General features: G+C 38.8%; 1 long non-coding RNA gene across 1 annotated transcript in view; it reads right to left on the bottom strand.

Annotated features, from left to right (window-relative positions):
* LOC139126132 (uncharacterized) overlaps positions 1-20,471 on the bottom strand; it is a 34,677-nt gene that overhangs the window by 6,888 nt on the left and 7,318 nt on the right. The window contains exon 3 of the long non-coding RNA XR_011550480.1: positions 6,209-6,316. This is a non-coding gene — a long non-coding RNA (uncharacterized lncRNA). The remainder of the gene's footprint in view (positions 1-6,208; positions 6,317-20,471) is intronic.

Genomic DNA, 20,471 nt, shown 5'->3' on the forward strand with positions numbered 1-20,471 from the left:
TTTTGGGGGTGCTTTTTGCTGTTTTTGGTAAAAAAAATCTTCTCTGAAACCGCTTGTCAGATTGCTTTGAAATTTGATAAGTAGTTTGTTTAGGGTCACTTCAGTTAGCTTTGTTCAAATCGTGGTGAAATTTGCATATTTGTATTTGAAGGCAAGTTTTGTTGTTTTTGTTAAAAAAATCTTTAAAAATTTTCTTCTTCACAACTACCAGTCAGATAGCTTTGATATTTAATACATAGGTCCCTTAGGGTGATCTATTTCAGATTTTTTGAAATTGTGCAGAAATATGCAAATTTGCATTTTTAAGGCAATTTTTGCCATTTCTGGTCAAAAAATGTGTCTCTCAAAAAGGGAGTGTTATCTGATTTCCAGATGACGAACGACCTTAAGCTTGACAGAAGGCTTGCTCATTTTTTAATTGGACACAGCGCTAGCGCTTATCTTTGAATTTAGAGTTTCATTGTTTGTCACATACGGATTTCTTGAGTTTTTTTGAGTTTTTAAGTTTTTACTCTGATTCACAACATCAAAGGATGTGAAGATTGCCGCCCGTTCTCTTATCATGCCGAATGTTATAAAATAAAACAATCTTGCAGAACTTTTGTACAGTATTTTTCCGATTCAGGCTTGTGACTGGCTCAAAACTTCGCAGCCAGTCAACCCATGGAGGAAGCTGACAGAGCGTACTACTTCACATTGGTCAACCAAACGAAGGCTTCAACCATTTTAACAAGAAGAGGCTTTTTTTGTAAGGATGTCATCGGGAATATCGAAACAAATGCAAAATTGCATTACAACTTCGCCGACGCTCACTAGCCATGTATGCAACCCGAATTTCGGGGTTAGTTAATATGCTAAGCCGGTCGGAAGGTGTGAATCACGTACACATCGATAATACCTAATCAAACGACCCGAACAGCATTAGCATGCAAGGCAGTGTGTGGAACCGCGACTCTTTCTCCTGTGAAGTCTGATTGAATATTATTTTCATCACAGTCCCTTCACGAAGGACTATGTTTCGAGGTATCTTCGCTCAACTTCTATAGCTTGTAGTATTGACTGCTACTAAAATTCATATTTTACAAGTATAACTCCTACTTTCTTTCGGCCCGTACTTATGACATAGCGACAGCTGTGTACCTAACCTCACCCCAGCACACAAGAAATAAGAGACATTGTCTATGTATTCGACTCGAGTGCATTGCATCCTGATGTAGCCTCGCCAGTCACAATCGTATTATCAAACGTTTTGAATCAGACAAGGACTTCCGTCAGAAGAAAATCGCAATGAAAAATTGTACCATTCTTGAGGTTGCTAATTCAGCAAACAAGACAGGCGATAATAGTGATTGTCTCACAGTCATCAAACACTCCCAGCAGAACATTTACATCAAACAGTGGACAAAGAATTCGATTTTTAAATACCCCAAGTGTAGATAAAGCTAAATCCGAACAAAAAAAATATAAATACAAACTGAAAGTCTCTTGACGACGCCGATTTTTTATGCCGGTGATAATGAGGGGGCCAGGGCCTCGAACGGAATGATGTTCAGTTTCAGTCGTAGATAAAAGTTTTATATTCGGACTTTGATTTACTCAGTATTTGCTGCACCAAAGGGTGTAAAGTGTAAGACGAACGCTCATGACTGCGGTATTTACGAAGTGGTCATTAAACCACGGTGAGTTCACCATAATTTGAAATCCTATCTGCGGACGGCAGTGGATCACTTGGTTCATGCTGCTTATCTCTCGCCAAATGCCTTGGCGAAAGGTTAGATCATGTTTTGTCTAAATAATGCATCAAAACATTGCAAAATTTGTTGAAACAACATTTGATGGACATTCATGATGGATTGATGGAGCATGACAAGGTGTCGAAATTATTCCTCTGGTAGTGATTCGCATGCTTTTTACAGAACTCTTTTTACGTTGTTAGCCTTTTCTATTCAAATTAGACAAACATGTTTTAGCCAGCATAATCCGCATTAACGCTAGAAGTCTCTACACAGGCGGCCCATACACTATTGATAAGCTTATTATTGAGTTTTTCTCAGTTTTCTCTGTCACTGTCAGTCCCTCTCCTTTTCTTCATGCTCTGACTGATCGTAGTAAATAAAATAAATGACTATATAGCCTAACCTATAGCCTCTTGACTCTTTATTTATTTTACACCCCATTACAAGGACGTTTATCTCTCATATACACATCTTGTAATTAATTAGTCAACACAACTAATTATGCTAATCCGTGGACTTATCAAGGGTTGGTCAACATTGGAAAGATAGAGTAACCTTTCCTATCTTTCGCGATGTTGACCCACCCGTAAAATCCCTGATAAGTCCACGGATTAGCATAATTAGTTGTGTCGACTAATTAATTACAACATGTGTGTATGAGAGATATACGTCCTTGCAATGGGATGTAAAATAAATAAAGAGTCACAGAGGCTACGTTTGGTTATATAACCATTTATTTTATTTACTCCGATCAGTCAGAGGATAAAGAAAAAGGAGAGTAAATGATAGAGAAAACAGTGAGAAAAACTCAGTGATAGTTTTTGGGCCGCCTGTGCTAGAAGAGAGGACTGCGTTCCTTTTTTTGAACATAGCTGACAATCTGCAATTTACTGGTGGGACACAGTACACATTATTTTTGAAAAGTCCCCCTAAGCTGAAAACACAGTAAGAGTGACAGTCACTTAAGGAAGACAATTTTCACGAAAACAAGGATATCTCTCACTGCGAGTTGTCGTTGAAAGGCAACCAACGCCAATATCGTAATCCCATCCTATGTTACTGCAGACATGCCTTCAAAATGACTCAGCTGAAACAGTTTTGTGATCATCGCTGATTTTTTTAAAGGATATATGTCACTTTAAAATCATATCATTTCATGGCCAAAACAGTGACCATGAAGTTTGAATTTCCATTTCCACATTAATGTTGGTATTTTAGTCCTGTTGGTGTAGCGTAGCCTCCGTCGATTTTAATTTCACTGAACGAACGCGGCGAACAATGATTGCTTCCTTTCTCCCTGTTTCTCTTCGTCTCTTGTCCCTCTACATGTATCTTCTCTGTCTGTATCTTCATACACAGTCGCTGTCACCATACGTCCATGCTGTCACACAGAGAATCTATCTATCAACCCACATGATCTATCTATCTAGCTATTTGTCTGTCTGTTTTTTGATTTATGTAAATGTCAAATACTGGTCGAGAGGTCTTATAGCTTGTTCCTTTGTGAAAACACACTCGGAATGACAATCACTGGAAGAAACTGGAATGCGAAATGAATTGCCCGGTCAACTTCCGGTTCGTCTAGTCTCGAGACAAAGACGATCTCGCTTGTGTGAAACACTGCCGTTCTGAAGATACCCAACGTTTTATTCAGATCAGAAGGCATTCATGACCCACTGGGTTTAATCTCCGCTCCTGCTAAACAACAGCATCTCGTTGACGTGTACACATGGTAAAAATAATCGATCTTTATTTCTAAGTTTCTCGAAAGAAGTTCAGCTTTGAAAGTGAAACTTTGATCATGACACACTACACTAATATCAAGAGATCGTTCGGAAAACGGGTAATGATTGGATCAGGTGATCATAGCCTGGTAGTTCCAGAAAGTTATCTGATTAGATCCACTTTCTCGTAATCCCATGGAAATTTGAAATATTGATATACTCTGCCTAGTAGTCGTTTTCGGGGCAAGGATATGGTGAACAGTAGGACGTTCGTTCGCTTCATTACTTGTCAACACTCCACGCGTGTTTGCAAATAAGGGACTGGTCAGTTTCTTCGGCCTGGGGGGGGGGGGCGGTGGATTATTTTTTGCCGACGTCAAAAAGTGGCTGACCCCCCTATTCCAAATTTTGAAAACAGGGTGACCCCCCCTATTCCAAATTTCGAAAACAGGGTGACACCCCCCCCCGTCGCGCGACATAGGTAAAACAAAAGGTGGACATAATATTATATATATATATATATATATATATATATATATATATATATATATATATATATATATATTATTACATTTTACATATATTTATATTTTAATAGTCATTCTATGTTTTAATGAAATTGTTGACATGTCAGTTGTAAGATAGGAATTTCAAAGTGTCAATCTTAAAGTTTGAATACAGTACATTTTGAATGAGCTGTATTTTGAATGAGCTGTGAATGTATTTCACACTTTCTATGCGTAACCAGATGTCCTGAACTGTTGTACAGAAATGGATGTCAATCATTAATATCAAAGAGGAAAAAGCAGTGAATCAAAAACTTTGATGGTGTTAAGACTTGCCAGCCATCCAATTAAATCTCCTGAGGAGCCATAGAGAGCTTTTTTAGCCAAATCTGATGTGTACAGTGTCTGAGAGGACCTTTTCTTGTAACATTGAAACCATAAAAGCACAGCTAATAATGACAAAAACTGCCTTTTTAACTGTTATTTTGTTCATAAAAAAGCATCTTTCTACAGAAAACCTGTGAAACAAAGGAAAATAATTGCATCAATGAGAAGGAAAGATATCTTGTCATTTTTCTATCTCTAAAATAAGTCACTGTATCAAATATATATTGTGAAATATTTGTGCATGTTGCTTTCTCATACTGAATTCTCATAGAGAGAACAGAAAAGTATCAGGAATTTGTCATCCTTTTCATATGAAATGCAGATTTCATAATGGTACACTTTCACTTAGCAAACATCAAGATATCTCTGATTTATTAAAGTATGGCGCCCGAAGGCGCGCCGAAAAATATGAAACATCCTGATATCTCTGATATATATGCCTTGTATATTAAAGTCATGCACCTGAAGGGCATGCTGAAAAATGTCTGATATATTAAAGTAATGAGCTTGAAGAGCACGCTGAAAAATATTGAACATACAGATATCTCTGATGTATGTATGCTTGATATGTTAAAGTTGGGCGTGCTGAAAAATATGACTGATTATTAAAGTTACGCGCCCGAAGGGCGCGCCGAAAAATACAACTGAATGATGAAATTTGTGGCTGACACTAGCATTTTAGGCAATGATGAGCCTGTGTCAAAATTCAAAAACACACTGACCCCCCTATTGGGCATTTCAAAAACATGGTGACCCCCCTATCACCAAAGTCAAAACGGGTGACCCCCCCCCATGAATCACCCGCCCCCCCCCCAGGCTGAAGAAACTGACCAGTCCCTAATCTGCCATGGCGTAACCGACGCTGAAGTCAAAACGTTGAAAAAGTACTCACTGACCATTGATGCTAGACAGATGTTTAAGTTATTAAAAGCAGAGAATATGCATGGATTAAAATGTCAGAAAATAAAATCTTCCGGGGATGTTACTTTACTGCATTGCAAGTCATTGATGCTATGCTCGGACATAGACCCTCGAGGGTCTGTGACTCGGAGAAGTGTTTTAGAATTCACAGCAGAACAAGGTCGATCGACACTCTATAGAAACAGTGAAATTGCGCACATGCACTATTCACTGATATATGTTTTACGGCTGGGAAGTGTGCCTTCACGATAAGTGCAGGTATGTGATTTCAAAGAATGGAAAAACTCAATGGAATTTGCCGTGTAAATTTTCTTCTGTCGTACTGTTTGATACGGACCATCGCTGGTGCAGTCAGTCAAAAATAAAGCCGTTGTCTAGTTACACCATGGAGCTCGAAACGGATCTGGCTCCATGCTTACACCGATTCGTTGTACCGCTGTATAAGCCGGTGATGATCTATACAAGTCTAAGTACACATGGTCAAGTGCCTATGTACTCTTGCATTGCACGGCCGAAACCGGTATCGATTTATCACTGTGACAGTCCCTCCTCCAAGCAAGACGTCCTTTTCTAGCTCCATGGGTCAACCCATGGAGGTAAGGGTCAGCCATAGTCCGTATCGTGTTGAGGGATTGAGGGTGAGCATATCATGGTCCGCATTGCAATAATGCTGGCCAGAAAATTCATCGTCAATAATCCCCTCATTACCTAATACTGTGAGCAAACTAACTTCATTTACACTTCGCCGCGAAATGCATACAGGTGGCGCTTTTCGCATCAGATTAACAGGCGTTATAGGTGTACATGTTAGCGTCGGCGAAGTTGTAATGTGGAGCTAGTCTGCGTGCGTCTACATATGAAATTCTGGCAACTTTAACAATTCCAGTTCACCCATAGTGAGAGAAAGTTCTTTCCAAAGACGTGAGAAACTTACGTTACTTCCGGGTTTTCACGCTGGGCCCATTTGTTCAGTACAGGCTCTGCTATTGGTTCGATTTGAAATGCGCCCACGTGACTTAATCTAACGCGGGGTCTTTTAAATCTGGAATGTAAGAGACGACAAGATGCGCTGAAAAACCTGCTGATTTGTCGACTTTTCATCGGTAAGAGGTAAAAATGTTTGAGTATGATTGAGAAGGACTAATGTGCTTTGACCCTACGTCGAATTTTACCGCTTTCGATGCTTGCTAGGTGCATTTTTGGCGATGGAAAAAAGTGTGTGAAAATGAAGAGACACCCCTTGGTAAAGTTAGGCTGTATTAAATTTTGCAGCATATATATATATATATATATATATATATATATATATATTATATATATATATATATATATATATATATAGTTATATATATAGTTATATATAGTTATATATTTAGGCTGTATTGAATTTTGCAGCGCATACTTTGTTCTTTTCTGCAAATACTATCAAATACAACAACAACAACAACAACAACAACAACAATAGTAATAACAACAACACCAAATTTTCTTAATCCAAATATATTTTATTTTTCTTCATTTTTAAATATTTAATCATCATCATCATCATCATCATCATCATCATCATCATCATCATCGGAGACTGAGGACCCTATGGTACGACTGAAGCGGGAAGAAATTACTTTCTCGAGAGGCAAAAGTTCTGATACAGTGTATTTATTTAGTATGATAAGAGAACTTGCGGCAATCGACACATCCATTTATGTTGTGTGTCACAGTAAAACAACCTGTGCTTGAAAGTTAAGAAATATGTGCCAGCCAAACAGTGAAACTCTTAACTCAAATGACAAGCGCTGTAATGATTGTTCAGGGTATTCATTAACACTGGCTAAAGATGGCTCAGAGTGCACTCACTAGCAAAGTGTTGCACCACCGTGCCCTCTAATTTTTTTGTGAAATGGAAAATGGGCTCATTGAAGTGTTAACGATTAAAACGCGGCGACGCCATTCAGTGATGATAAATCTAGCCCATGATAGTGTGGCTGTCAAAAATAAAGAGAAAGCGCCAATAAAACACTCAGCGGGGCTATTATACATATATTAATAATAATATTTTATGAGAAGTTTGTAATATTGCAATATTCATCTATATGGCACTAACACTTTTGAGAAATTTGAAAAATATGAAGATCCAAATATCCGAATTTGTTCCAATCGTGTTATTCAAACGATTGACTAAAAGCCACAAGAAACATTAAAAATTTAAAGACTGCTAAATGGTAAGTTTTCTCCTTCAGATTGACATTATGTACGAGACACAACCAATTTGTAGTAGCCCTAAACAATTTGCGCACTGCATAAATATGACATCCATTTAAATTAAGGATGATAGACGTATAAAATCACACCTTAATTGAATACCACAGACAATGTTACAATATAGATTTTTTACTTCACAGCTTCAACAGTTACTTCGTATTTCCAAAGCATATTTGCCGACCACAAAAAGCTCTTCTTTTTAAGTTAATATCATGATCGCCTGTCATGTCCTATCTAAAGACATGACCGAAGTTTGTAACTTTGTTGTCAAGAATTTCTTGAAACAACCGACGTAGAAAATATGTGTAACCTTGGTCAAAAATACTCGAGTTCGATGATTATGCTAATTTTGAGTCTTGACACCTTGCGTGGAACACCAACCGTAAAAGCTTCCCGCGTTTCGTTCATTGACCCATCAGAACACGACTTTTCCATATATTGTTTCAATAACTTCGCCGTTTAAAGGTGACGCTGCGCTTTCGCAAATACCGATGTGTTTTTTTCTTAAATTCATCCGACTATCCTTGTTCGGAAAGAAAACCGTCAAGTTTTCATGGAATATGTCGAGGTCGCTATCATCTTCAACAAACTTACTAATCTCCGATTCATCATCGAGTATGACAGGGACCCCCGCTGCCAGGCCGTTTAAGACAGCGACGGACAAGGCTTTGCTTTGGATACTAAGAAACAGAGAACACTTCTGTAAAGCCTTAGATAGGGTAACCTCATTGGGGGTTTGGTAATTGTTAATGTGGCGACAGTTGACTTCCCTCTGACTTTTGCTCAAGAACGTTTTGACCAGGTTGCTATCAGCTTCGTCACTGTAAACCTGCCACTTGTCTTTCCCCTTGGTAGTTGGAGTTTTCGTATCATCTGACTGAAAGTTTTCTACATCCGCATACTTTTGAAGATCGCTCCTCATATTGAATTCTCCAACGACAAAATGTTTATGTCACTATCTTCATCTGGGTTCCTTATCTCAAGTTCCAAAATCCATTGATTGGCTCCGGAATAAATGACTCAATAAGCTCACACCTATTTTCAGTATTAAACCCCCTTATTTCAGCTTTCATGTACGATGTAACATTAGGCCCAACCGTAACAAAAAGGGATACACGTGACTCATACGACTCCATTTCGTCTTTTCCAACTTCTGTTTCACTAAGCTCTTTTGTCGTCGGCATACGATGAATGAATATGATTAAATTCGCCTCCTGAAACAAAGTTTCAACCACGTCAACAGCTAGATCGCCTGTGTTTTGGGTCGCCATATTTACATGTCCGATCACAATTGATACGCCCTTGCACTTCAATTTCATTTTACTATAGTATGTTTCGTGACACTGAAGCATATCTATAGTAATTTCTTTGCTCGGAGGAGATTTTTCAGGAAGTATCAAAGTAATGTTCGCCCCTCTGGCTTCTGCTTTTTCGTCGTCCGTCGCTGATCAGGACTGTGTAATAAACATCAAATTCCGTTTCACTAGTGAGTTTGCAAGTTGCCTGTTGATATATGTTGTTGTGTCTTCCAATCCACGTTGTGTCCACCAAAGTCCGATCAAAAGACATTTGCGGTTTGATTCTATAGAATGAAAAAATTCAAATGTTCAAAACATGACACAGCTTGAGCAGACAAGAGTACGTACGATATGTTGTGAATGCGGAAAAGGGTCTACTTAAGCTCTTTTATATAAGAAAGCTTTTTGACTGACACAAAATCAGTGTGACCATTCGACCTCTTTCTTTCATTAAATATCAATGCTGCTGCGAAAGTTGAAGCATGAGCAGGGAGGGTGGCTTAAGTTGGCATACAATATCTGTATAACTGGGAGTTTGAAAAAATTGCTTTTTCCGGTTGTATATATAGGAGCTGCCGTTTTGACTAATTTTTCGCCGATTGTGTGAAACCAAAATTGCCATTCGTGGCAAAACCTCATTGACAATAACCAGATTATTTCCTTCTGACATGAAAATTCGAAAATTAATTTCCACTCTTTATTTCAGATCACTTTAAAGCTTGTAGCAGCAGCAAAAGATTACTCATGCTATAGTTGCAATCTGGAACGTACAAACTCTCTGATCAAACGCTTAATACAGCACCTGCTGCAGGCAATTTCTCTACTATTCTAATTCGCTAGTTGTATTGAACTACAACCTTCATGTCATTACAGTGACTGTACTGTGGAACTTGAACTAAATCTGGTCTAGTTCGTCAAATTAAGTGCTGTCGACAAAGTTTACTACATGATACTCGCACTATTCCTGGGCTTACAACCTCACCCTAGGCTATCAAATTCATGCATTCCATATAACCGAATTATGACCGGGTGATAAAGTAATAGGCAATTTCTTATAAATTGAAGGTTTTGACCTCATTCGATGTGACTAATGTGAGACAACCTAAGCAGAAATGGAAGCTGTGAATTCATGTTTATCGGCAAAAATACCCCGCCATCGAACTGATGTAGTTAACAATTTGACATCGAGATGATTGCCATCGAAAGTGATAAACTTAAAGCAACGTCCACTACAGTTTGATTCATTCTTCATCCCTTGGGTGTTGATCCCAACACTTCGCCGGTCTATTATTACAACATGATGGGTAAAGAATGGATAAAGTGGAAGAACAAAGAACTCATCGTTTTGGGAGATGCCAACGTTGATTTGTCCATATAAATCTGCCAAGTTGTCCATTTTTATGTCATACGATTAGGGTTGCACTCCAATCGATAACGAAACGACTTGAATCACTCCTACCACATTTGTCTCTCATATTCAAGAAATAGCTTAGTCCTTTGTACATGAATACAACATCAGCGATCATTATCTAATTTGTGTTATGCGTAAATTATCGTCACACCACAAGAAATACTAATGAAAATATAATCGCCGTTTGAAACAATCCTTTCTTTACGACTCTCTTTTGGATTTGCAACAAGTCCTCCAAGAATATCATTTAACGTAAGATGGTCTTTCCTGTTGATAACATTTAAGTATGGGTTTACTTTGTCTGTTCTCGACAGCATGGTCATTCAAAACAGAATCGTGTCCCAATCGGCCTTCACCGGATATCCGAATCAGTAAAAGTACGTAAACTGTCAAAAAACATTCTACGTTTCAGACCATGGACTCTTTATATAAATGAGAATTATTTTCAAAGCCATTTTCACAATAATATTACAGGTTTACAACCATTTTCATCTATTGATATGAAAATATCTAAAACATATCTCGTCGAAGGGAAAGCTGATGTTAGTTTTTATGTCACACGTTTGCGAGACGACTAATTATAAGTTATGACAAAAATGACACTTTCCGAGTGTCATTAGCAAAAGGTAGTATTGCTGCGAAAACCAATGTGGAAAGTCATTTTAAATATGCAACTGTGCTCCATATCTCTCTTAAAAATTTGGACAGTCCTGACCAACAGGACCACCACTAAACCCACAAATGAAAACATACGTAAACAATCAGAGAAAAGTATACCCGTGAATGAAATCCAGAACTAAAAGCAGTGACGCATGAAGACTCCTCACAGCCCCTCGACGGCTACGCCCCAGACCATATACATAGTACCCTCAGCAGTTGAGCCGAGCGTAGCTCGTCTCAGCGTGCCGGCGAGGTTCCTTGCTACACTTCAACCAACTCGGAGACCTCGCTTGCAAGAAAAAAACGTTGAGGGCGCATCAACATATTTAGTCTGGTCCCTGACCCATTTCTACCGCTCCTGCGCTGCTCACGAAAGTAGGGTCAGTTTTGCGCTGTGGTACGAGCGGAGTGTTGCATTGAATTAATTTCCAACTTTGAGTTGCCTTTCATTTGCCCATTGATTAATTTTACGTCTATGATTGCCCTAACCAATCATCCTATGTCAACATTGAATGAAAAGCGAAAATCACTTATTTCTGTACATGCGGAAGGAAGGAAGGATAGTCTGTCACGTCCGAGAAAAAAACCACAGCGATAATCATCATTTTACCACTAAATGCCATCATAAAAGTACGAAGTCTTAGACTTAAAAGTGAAGCCGTGCAAACAACTTTAATGTTCGATGTTTCGTCATCTATTCCGAGCTTGCCACTCATGATACACATGTGCTTATCAAACTATCTTGTCAGGTGGGGGGCCCACCGTGCAACCCCCCCCCCCCCCACATCTCTACTACATGGGTTTTTTGTTCTTTAGGACCTGCTGAACAAGGAAAAAAAAATGTTAACATTGGATATTTTGGGATGCACTACCTATCTGGATTGGTTTTTGTTGTACCGCGAAAAATGCCGAAAAATGGGTAGGGGTAGGGGGTACTATATCCTCCCCTACATTGAATAAACTAGCATGAAATAACACAAAACTTTACATTTTTGGAAAGCCCAGGTACTGCTCTTTATGAGAAACACCAACTTTAGCAAAATAAATTTGTGTACATTGAATACCATGAAGTCGATATTGGGGGTGCACGGTGGGCCCCTCCAGCCCCCGGACCAAATGACGGTCCACGCGTAACCCATACCTGATCCTATTTCCTTGAGCAGCGCACTAGCGGAAAAATGGGGCATGGGACCGAGCTACATATGGTTAAGGATAGACCTGCGTAGCGAACAAGGGGCTGTGAGAGTCTGAGGCGCATGCAACAAATACGAAAAACTGAAAGGTAAAATGCGTCTCGAGGACAGATATTCGAACTCTCAAATTTTTCAATATGCTTCTGGCTTACCACGAATTTGGGGCGTATTCTCAAGCTCTTTGAATAAGTATACCGTTTTCAGCTTCTTATTTTTTGAAATTATAAAACTTCATTTTCCCGATAGGGATACTACAGGGATGACGACCATCGTAAATTTTAAATACTGTAATTTTTTGGCCTAGTTTTCATTTTTGATTTCAAAGGGTACGCTTTCAACTTTCATGGAAAGTTAAAGCAAAAGTTTTAGCCTTTCAAAACGTTTTTTCTTCTTTTTGTACAAATATGCAGATTTTCAAAAGGAAATGTTAGCAGACTACTTACCGTTCTGAGTATCCTTTAAATTTGCGGCCATTCTAGAAAATGCTTGGTAAATACTCTATGCAGATGTAGCTTCTTTCTGGTTTCTTTGACTACTCTAAAAACCATAAAACGTACAAGGATGAAAATCGTGAAAAACTGCGTTCGATTTCACTTATTGCAAATCAGCTTTGACTTTGTGCCAAAGCGATGGTCCACATCCATTTTGCAACGTCCATATTTTGTATCATTTTCTATTCGAATACTTTTGGATTATGATCGTTAATACACTCATTACATAATTCCCCAGATCACCTTTCAAGTGACCATTCACAGTCACTTTGTTGAAATGACAAAGCGCCGTTTACCGTGTTCAGATACCATATTTGTTTATGATTATCGGTGAGCCTACCTATTTTAAATAAGCTTATGTCTGAACGGATTGAAAACAATTTTTTAACGTGCTCCTTGATGCGAAACACGGCAGAAAAAACGCTGACGGAGGGACGGACATACATAACAGACAGACATACAGGAAGATACACACGAAAGCAGTAGAACATGCTAAGCGTATAACATGTCTTTAATATAATTACCAATAGTCTGTGTTTACTTCACCTATTTAACGTAAGCAATTTCATCATGCCATATGAATCAACGCTATTTCATCGGTTTGGTACAAATATCCCGATCAAATTCCCCAATCGGGTGAAGTTGACATACGTCCAATGTAAGAACAATTCATAAATATCCGAGTTAGAAATTGAGCGAAAAGTTGCTGATTGCCTTCGAAATGTGATATAATGTTACGACTAAACAATACGAAGATTGATTTGACTTGATGCAGTTTTTTGACGATGCTGGACACACAAAATGATAAACTTTTTCTTGCCGTTTCGCATCAAGAAGCACGTTAAAAATGTTTTCAATCCGTTCAGACATATGGGCGTATTCAGACGTATTGTGTGCGACGCCTGCCTTACCGACATAACTATTCGATCAAGAATTTATCAGTGCTTATACTGTGTGGACTCCTTCTCTGCGAGCCTAGTTTTTATAAACCTTCAACATCGAAAGACGACTCAGAATATGGTTATGGCGGCCAGGTAGTGACGACTACAAAGAGCGGACATTGCGGCTTCAATCATCAGTTTCGTATTATTGAAGTACTGATCTTCTGTTCGTCATCAAAGAAACCTCTCAAATTCTGACTTCTTTGGAACTTGCCCTAATAATTGGTAAAAATGACATACTGCTTCCGGTATCTTTTCTTCATTCCAACACTGTTTGTTGTTTTGAGCATTATCTTTTTTCGAATTTCATTCTGTTCATGGTTTTCCAATCAGCAATGTCAGATTCAAGTATTTCAGTCAATAGTCAACGTAGAAACTTCTCTGAATTTATCATTGAAGATTCTCATAAGTATTTGTCATTGAATTGCTTAGATTTTCTGATACCGCCGACAGCGGCAAGCAAGGTATATACACGCACAATTAATTCAAACAACCGTCAATAGAATTCTACAGGTGGTGTTTTGTGCATAATTATTTTGATATTGGCAGGTGATATTGAATTGAATCCAGGGCCTAATTTTAATTGCAAATTTCCTTGCGGTGATTGCCAAAAACCTGTCAAATCAAACCAGTATGGATTGTTATGCTCTTCCTGTGAGAAATGGTTCCACACAAAATGTGAAGGAGTTTCTTCGATTGAATACACGAGACTTTATGAAAATCCATTAGAGCACTGGTATTGTTCACTATGCTCTCTCCCACCTTTCACTGATTCATTTATTGATGAGTGTCTTCAGGGTAACGTCGAAATGACACACAAATTTCTGAAGTCCGCGATTCAAGTGCGAATAACAAGCCTGACAAAAATTTGTCAAATACCACTCTTATAGACAAAGGCTCATACGAATGTTTCAAGAGAAAGGGGCTCCATATTATCCACATCAATGCTCGTAGCTTACTACCAAAGATTGAAGAAATTAAGATTTTAGCCAGGGAATCTAAGGCAGCAATAATTGGCGTGAGTGAAACATGGTTAGATAACTCCATAACGGATAGTGAGATTGATGTACCTGGGTATGAAATACAGAGGAATGACCGTAATAGAGAAGGTGGGGAGTTTGCATGTACATTCGTTCCAATTTTGCTTTCCGACAGCGATGGGATTTACAAAATGTTACCTTAGAGGCCATATGGATTGATTTGCTCCTGCCAAAGTCAAAGCCAATTTTAATTGGTACTTTATATAGACCTCCAAAATTTTCCAACTTTTTTTCGAATTTGGAAGATTTACTCACGACACTTGCATTTCCGACCAAGAATCAATATTTATTGGTGACTTTAATTGTAATGTAACGTTCGATGACAACTGTCTAACTAACATTTTTATAATTTTTGTAATATTTTTGCTTTACAACAATTGATATGTGAACCTACTAGAGTCACTAAACATAGTTCTACTATCATTGACCTTATCTTGACCTCAGATCATGACAAAATTTGCCAGTCTGGCGTTTTACCAATCGGTATCAGCGATCACTATGTTACATACTGTACCAGGAAGGTTACTAAAATTCAATTTGAGTCTCACAAAACGGTCAGGATAAGATCAAGGAAAGGTTATATCACGGGTTTATTCACTGAAATGCTTAATAACGTCGATTGGTATCAGGTCATTGACTGTGACCAGGCCGAAGAAGCGTGGATTACATTTAAATCCTTGTTTCTATCTGTTGTAGACAAAATTGCCCCTATCAAAGAGATTCGTTTGAAACAAAGGTCGGAACCGTGGATTAACTCTGATATTTTAGACGGAATTAAGAGAGAGATCGCTTATTTAGGAAATTAAAAAAACACGGGGAGGACAGCCTATTTAGGCAGTTTCGCCTTCAGAGAAATAGGTTTCCAGACTTATCAAACGAGCAAAATCCGAATTCTTCAAGACAAAATAGTCAATTGTGGAAATAACAGCAAAGAGATTTGGAAAATCTTGAAAAGCTTGGGAGCTCCCTTAAAAAAGTTGGTTCTACTTTCACAAATATTGGCTTGGTTATAGGCAATGAGGTTTGTTTTGATAAAACAAAAGTTGCACAAAGATTTAATCACTTCTTCAGCACAATAGCATCTTCACTTGTTGACAAACTACCTCCTATGTCAGGTAAGTTTGGCATAGACCATGTCAAACATTTTTACTCTAGCAAAGGAGTTGTAGAAAACGATTTCAAACTGTCCCTTGTTAGTGATTATGTTGTCTACAAGCATCTTTCCTCTCTTGACAGCACTAAATCGACAGGTTTAGACAATATTCCAGCCAAATTTATTAAAGACGGCGCTGAGCAAATTGCTGTTCCTCTAACTCATGTTATTAATTTATCAATTCATCAACAAGTTGTTCCGAATGATTTAAAAAATGCCAAAGTTGTCCCAGTTTACAAAAAGAATGACAAAACTTTTGAAGGTAATTATCGGCCAGTTTCGATTACAAGCATTGTTTCTAAAGTTCTGGAGAGAATAATTTATGACCAGCTAGAAGAGTACCTTTTGAAAAACAACTTACTGTATGAATTTCAATCAGGATTTCGACCAGGGTACTCTACTGATACATGCTTGATTTACATCACTGATCACATTAAACACCAGATTGACCAGGGTAAACGAACAGGGATGGTGCTTATCGACCTTCAGAAGGCATTTGATACCGTGGATCATACGATCTTATTAGATAAGCTTAAAGCGTTAGGCCTGAGTCAAAAGCTGTTCGTTGGTTCAGTTCTTATCTGACTGGCAGACAGCAAGTGGTCACCGTAAATAATCATATGTCATCATTTAATCAGATTAATTGTGGGGTGCCTCAAGGATCGATACTGGGTCCGATTCTATTTTCAATATATGTTAATGACATGTGTTCTGCTGTAAATTGTAAACTTTTTTGTATGCTGATGACTCAGCACTGATGGTCTCTGACAAGGATATTGGTAAAATACAAAACGAACTAAGCTTAGAATTGCAAAGTTTGAATGAATGGTTAGTGGATAACAAATTGACTTTACATCTTGGTAAAACTGAGTCAATTCTTTTTGGCTCGAATCATTTCTTAAAAGAACAGTCTAAGCTGGAAATAGTCTGTAACGATACCAATGTCATCGCCAAGGACATCGTTAATTATTTGGGTGCCGATCTGGATCAAACACTATCAGGAGAGAGTATGGCCACACAAATAATTCAGAAGGCAAACATTCGTCTTAAGTTTTGTTTCGCAAACGTCACTTTTTGGATAGGAAAACGCGTATACTTCTTGCCAACAGTCTCATTAATTGTCATTTTGATTATGCCTGTGCCTACTGGTATCAAGGTTTGAAGTTGTCAGTAAACATAGACTACAAACAACACAAAATAAAATAATAAGGTTTGTTCTAGATATGGGCCAGCTCACTTTGAAAAACTTGGGTGGCTTTGTGTAGAGCAAAGAGTGTCGTATCTGAAACTGAATCTCATGCATAAAATAATAAGGGGTCAAGCTCCATCCTACCTAGCATCAAATTTTATTACAAGACAAAATGTACACAATTATAATACACGTTCTGGCAATAACTCAGTTTTTATCCCAGGAGGAGCTAAATTATTTCAAACAAGTTTTCAGTACTCAGCTTCGCAGTTATGGAATTGCCTTCCACGTAGTATAAGGAATATTGATTCCAATTACAATTTTTAAAAAAAGTTAAAACGTCATTTGCAAGATTCTTATGTCGAATGTGTCACGAGAGATTTCATTTAATCTTTGGTGTAATTTGCAGAGGGTTTAGTCCGTTTAACTTATTTTTGGAAGTGCTTGTTTTACTCTCTGTTGTCGGATTTCTCACTTTGTACATTTTCCATTTCCTTGTTACTCTTTTGTTAATATGGACCACAGTGGAAATAAGTCTTTCGACTTTTCTGTGTAATCCATGCACAATTTTGTTCATTTTGTGGTGTTTTATGTATCATTTGTGCAAATAAATAAATAAATAAAAAATGGGGGTGACGTAAACTAGAACAATCACTTGTTGATTTATTAACTGGACCGCATCTGCAATAAGGCTTCAGCTTTTCAGGGGAGCGTCAATGACGTCATATGTGTAATTGTCCAATTAAAACGCCAATTTAACCGACGAAGGTGAAAAAGGCGCGTTCGATGTCCCTTATTGCAAAATCAGCTGTTGACTTTGACAAAACGATGGTTCACCTCCACTTTGAACGCAACGTCAATATTTTCTATTATAACACGCCACCTGCTCATTCCGTCTCGCGATTGGCCAGAATACGTCAAGTGACGAGAAAATAGATACGTCTAGTCCCCACCGGATCGACAAAAGTGATGTCAGAGGAACGTGAACAGCTCATCGACGAAAAGATTAAAGTGCAACTAAGGATGTCGCTAGGTATGTTTAGAATATTTTTTGAAAGAAAGTGGTACCACGTACAACTGAAACCGCTGTGGAAACCTCGCCCGTGACTTGTCACAGTGGATTGTTGTGGTGCAAAATATCAAAACACATTAAAATCTATATAACAATACAACATGAGATGTGGTGTGTTATAAAAACACCTACAGCCTGGTCTTTATTCGGGCTATAGCGCTCGTCTGTTACACCTCGTGGCCGTGTGTTACCAGAAACACATCGCTATACCCTCGGCCGTAGGCTGAGGGGTAGGCCGAGGGGTATAGCGATGTGTTTCTGGTAACACACGGCCCCTCGGGATAAATAGACGGGCGCTATAGCCCTCATGACCTGGCAATAGGTGTTTATTATCACGTGAACCTGGCCCGAATCGCCACGTGTGACGTAGAACAGGACAGATAAGAAATCCGATTACCCCTGTTCTACGTCATCAAACGGAATTTTTTACTGCACTAGCTTCGCAGTGACGCTTGCGTGCACAGACCGATCTGTCACGATCGATGCTGTGCTCTCATGACATTTTCACGAAGAGGTAATGCGATAGATTCAGTCATGGAAACATGGACGGCATGTCCAACGAAATTTCGAGACGCTATAGCTTTCGTATTTTCTGAGAATAGAATAGAGTGCCGCCGAGTAGAACATGCCATTCTAGTCGTACGGACTGCTCAATGTGGAACGGTGATCCGCCGCGGAACCCCGAAAGCAACACCTCAACGTAGGTTCAACTGAATAAATGAGACCGTATGATCTTCGGAAAGTGACATAGAGGGTAAAAATATCAGATTATTCGACGAACAGCGATAAATTTCCTTCATCACATTAAAATTCCGTATTGATATTCGGAATCGAACCTGCAGCGTAGGGCTAAGACATAAGCTGTTGAGCTGTAGCCTGAACTCTGCAATGCAACGCTGTGGGAGGTTATAGAAAGTTGACTCGGACAACAGAACAGAGTTTCCGTCAAATGACAAAATTTGGAGGTATCTAAGGGCGAGATATGTGTCACTGCAAACATCAAAGTTCGTTAGACATAAACATTGACGACCGGGACGTTTGACGAGTTCACACCGGACGAGACCAGTGGTAACGGCCCGTTGTGGCCACGTACTTAGTCTGGGTCACAGAGGGTGCCATCGTAAGCTCGTGAAACGACACCTCCTAGAGTGCACACTACTGTTTCGATCTTGTTGTTGCCTTCCCTACATAAATATCTTTAATTTTTTAATAATAACTTTGGTTATAGTACTATGGCTGTCAAGCGCTAGCGCTGTGAACACCCACCCCCTTGGCAGCCGATGGCAGACTTCCCATGGCGTCGAGTTAGCGCGAGAAAGTGATAGACAAGTTCACGTCACCGAATCTGTATGTCTGATTGGTTAAGATTGCATCTAATGTATCAAATTTTCATCTTGATCGAATTTCTGATCAATGAAAGTACCCAGTAAACATTTGCATATCTCCAGGGCGATGGGCCGTTTTACTCATTGAGTGAAATTTATAAAGGGAAATAAACCGCAGATTGCGACAATATATTTTCAATCCTCAACTTTGATTTGACCATCCACATCAAACGAAAAAGAAGAAGACCGTTCATGTGATAGTGAAATATATAATTCCATGGAATTTTTCTCTGTTTGACGTCATCGTATAGAGTATTTTTCGCGGAGCCGCACAACTTCTCGCCTTCAGCTCGAAGTTGTACGGCTTGGCAAAAAAACACTCGTGTACGATGACGTCAAACAGAGAAAAAGGTCATGGGATTATATATAATCATTTTCTACTCGAAAACTTTTTGATTATGATAGTTAATAAATCCATTACTTAATTCCCCAGATTCGCCTTTCTAAGTGACCACTGTTATAGAAAGCGCCATCTATTGCATTCAGATACCATATTTAATTGTGATTATCAGAGAGCCTGCCTATGTCACAGTGCCTGCCAAATTGATATATTTGTCAGCAGAAATTTTTCGTGAAGATTTGTGAACATATAGCAAAGCGTGATGTTATATTACTTCATAAACAGATCGGCTCCCCTTATTCTTGTCTACTGACTGATGACGAACTGTACGGTCTTTGAAACTAGCCTACATTGTAGGTACTTTTAATCATGGCATCATAATTACAAATCACGAAATAGGAGGCAAATTTGCACCACTGGCCGTACTATTCACGAGCTCTACATATCTTCACGACGCTGTGACCACCTGTAGCCAAGATGACTAATATGCATACGGCGTTCGAAACTAGACCCCAGTTTTCCCCTTAGTTACAATAAATATTGGTCATATTATGGATGTAAAAAATAGATCCATGGTCATATGTTTGCAGGTGGTGACAGCTTTGTGAACACATGAGGAGCTCGTGAACAATCCATGGTGTTTTATCTTATTTAGATAAGACAGTGTTTGCTTTACGTTGTCATGGACTGAACACGTATGTTACTATTGACGAAACAAGAACTGTGACCACCTGTAGCCAAGATGACTAAGGGATGGACCATTAG

Source organism: Ptychodera flava (genome assembly GCF_041260155.1).
Source record: "Ptychodera flava strain L36383 chromosome 3 unlocalized genomic scaffold, AS_Pfla_20210202 Scaffold_26__1_contigs__length_13983176_pilon, whole genome shotgun sequence".
Lineage (NCBI taxonomy): Eukaryota > Metazoa > Hemichordata > Enteropneusta > Ptychoderidae > Ptychodera > Ptychodera flava.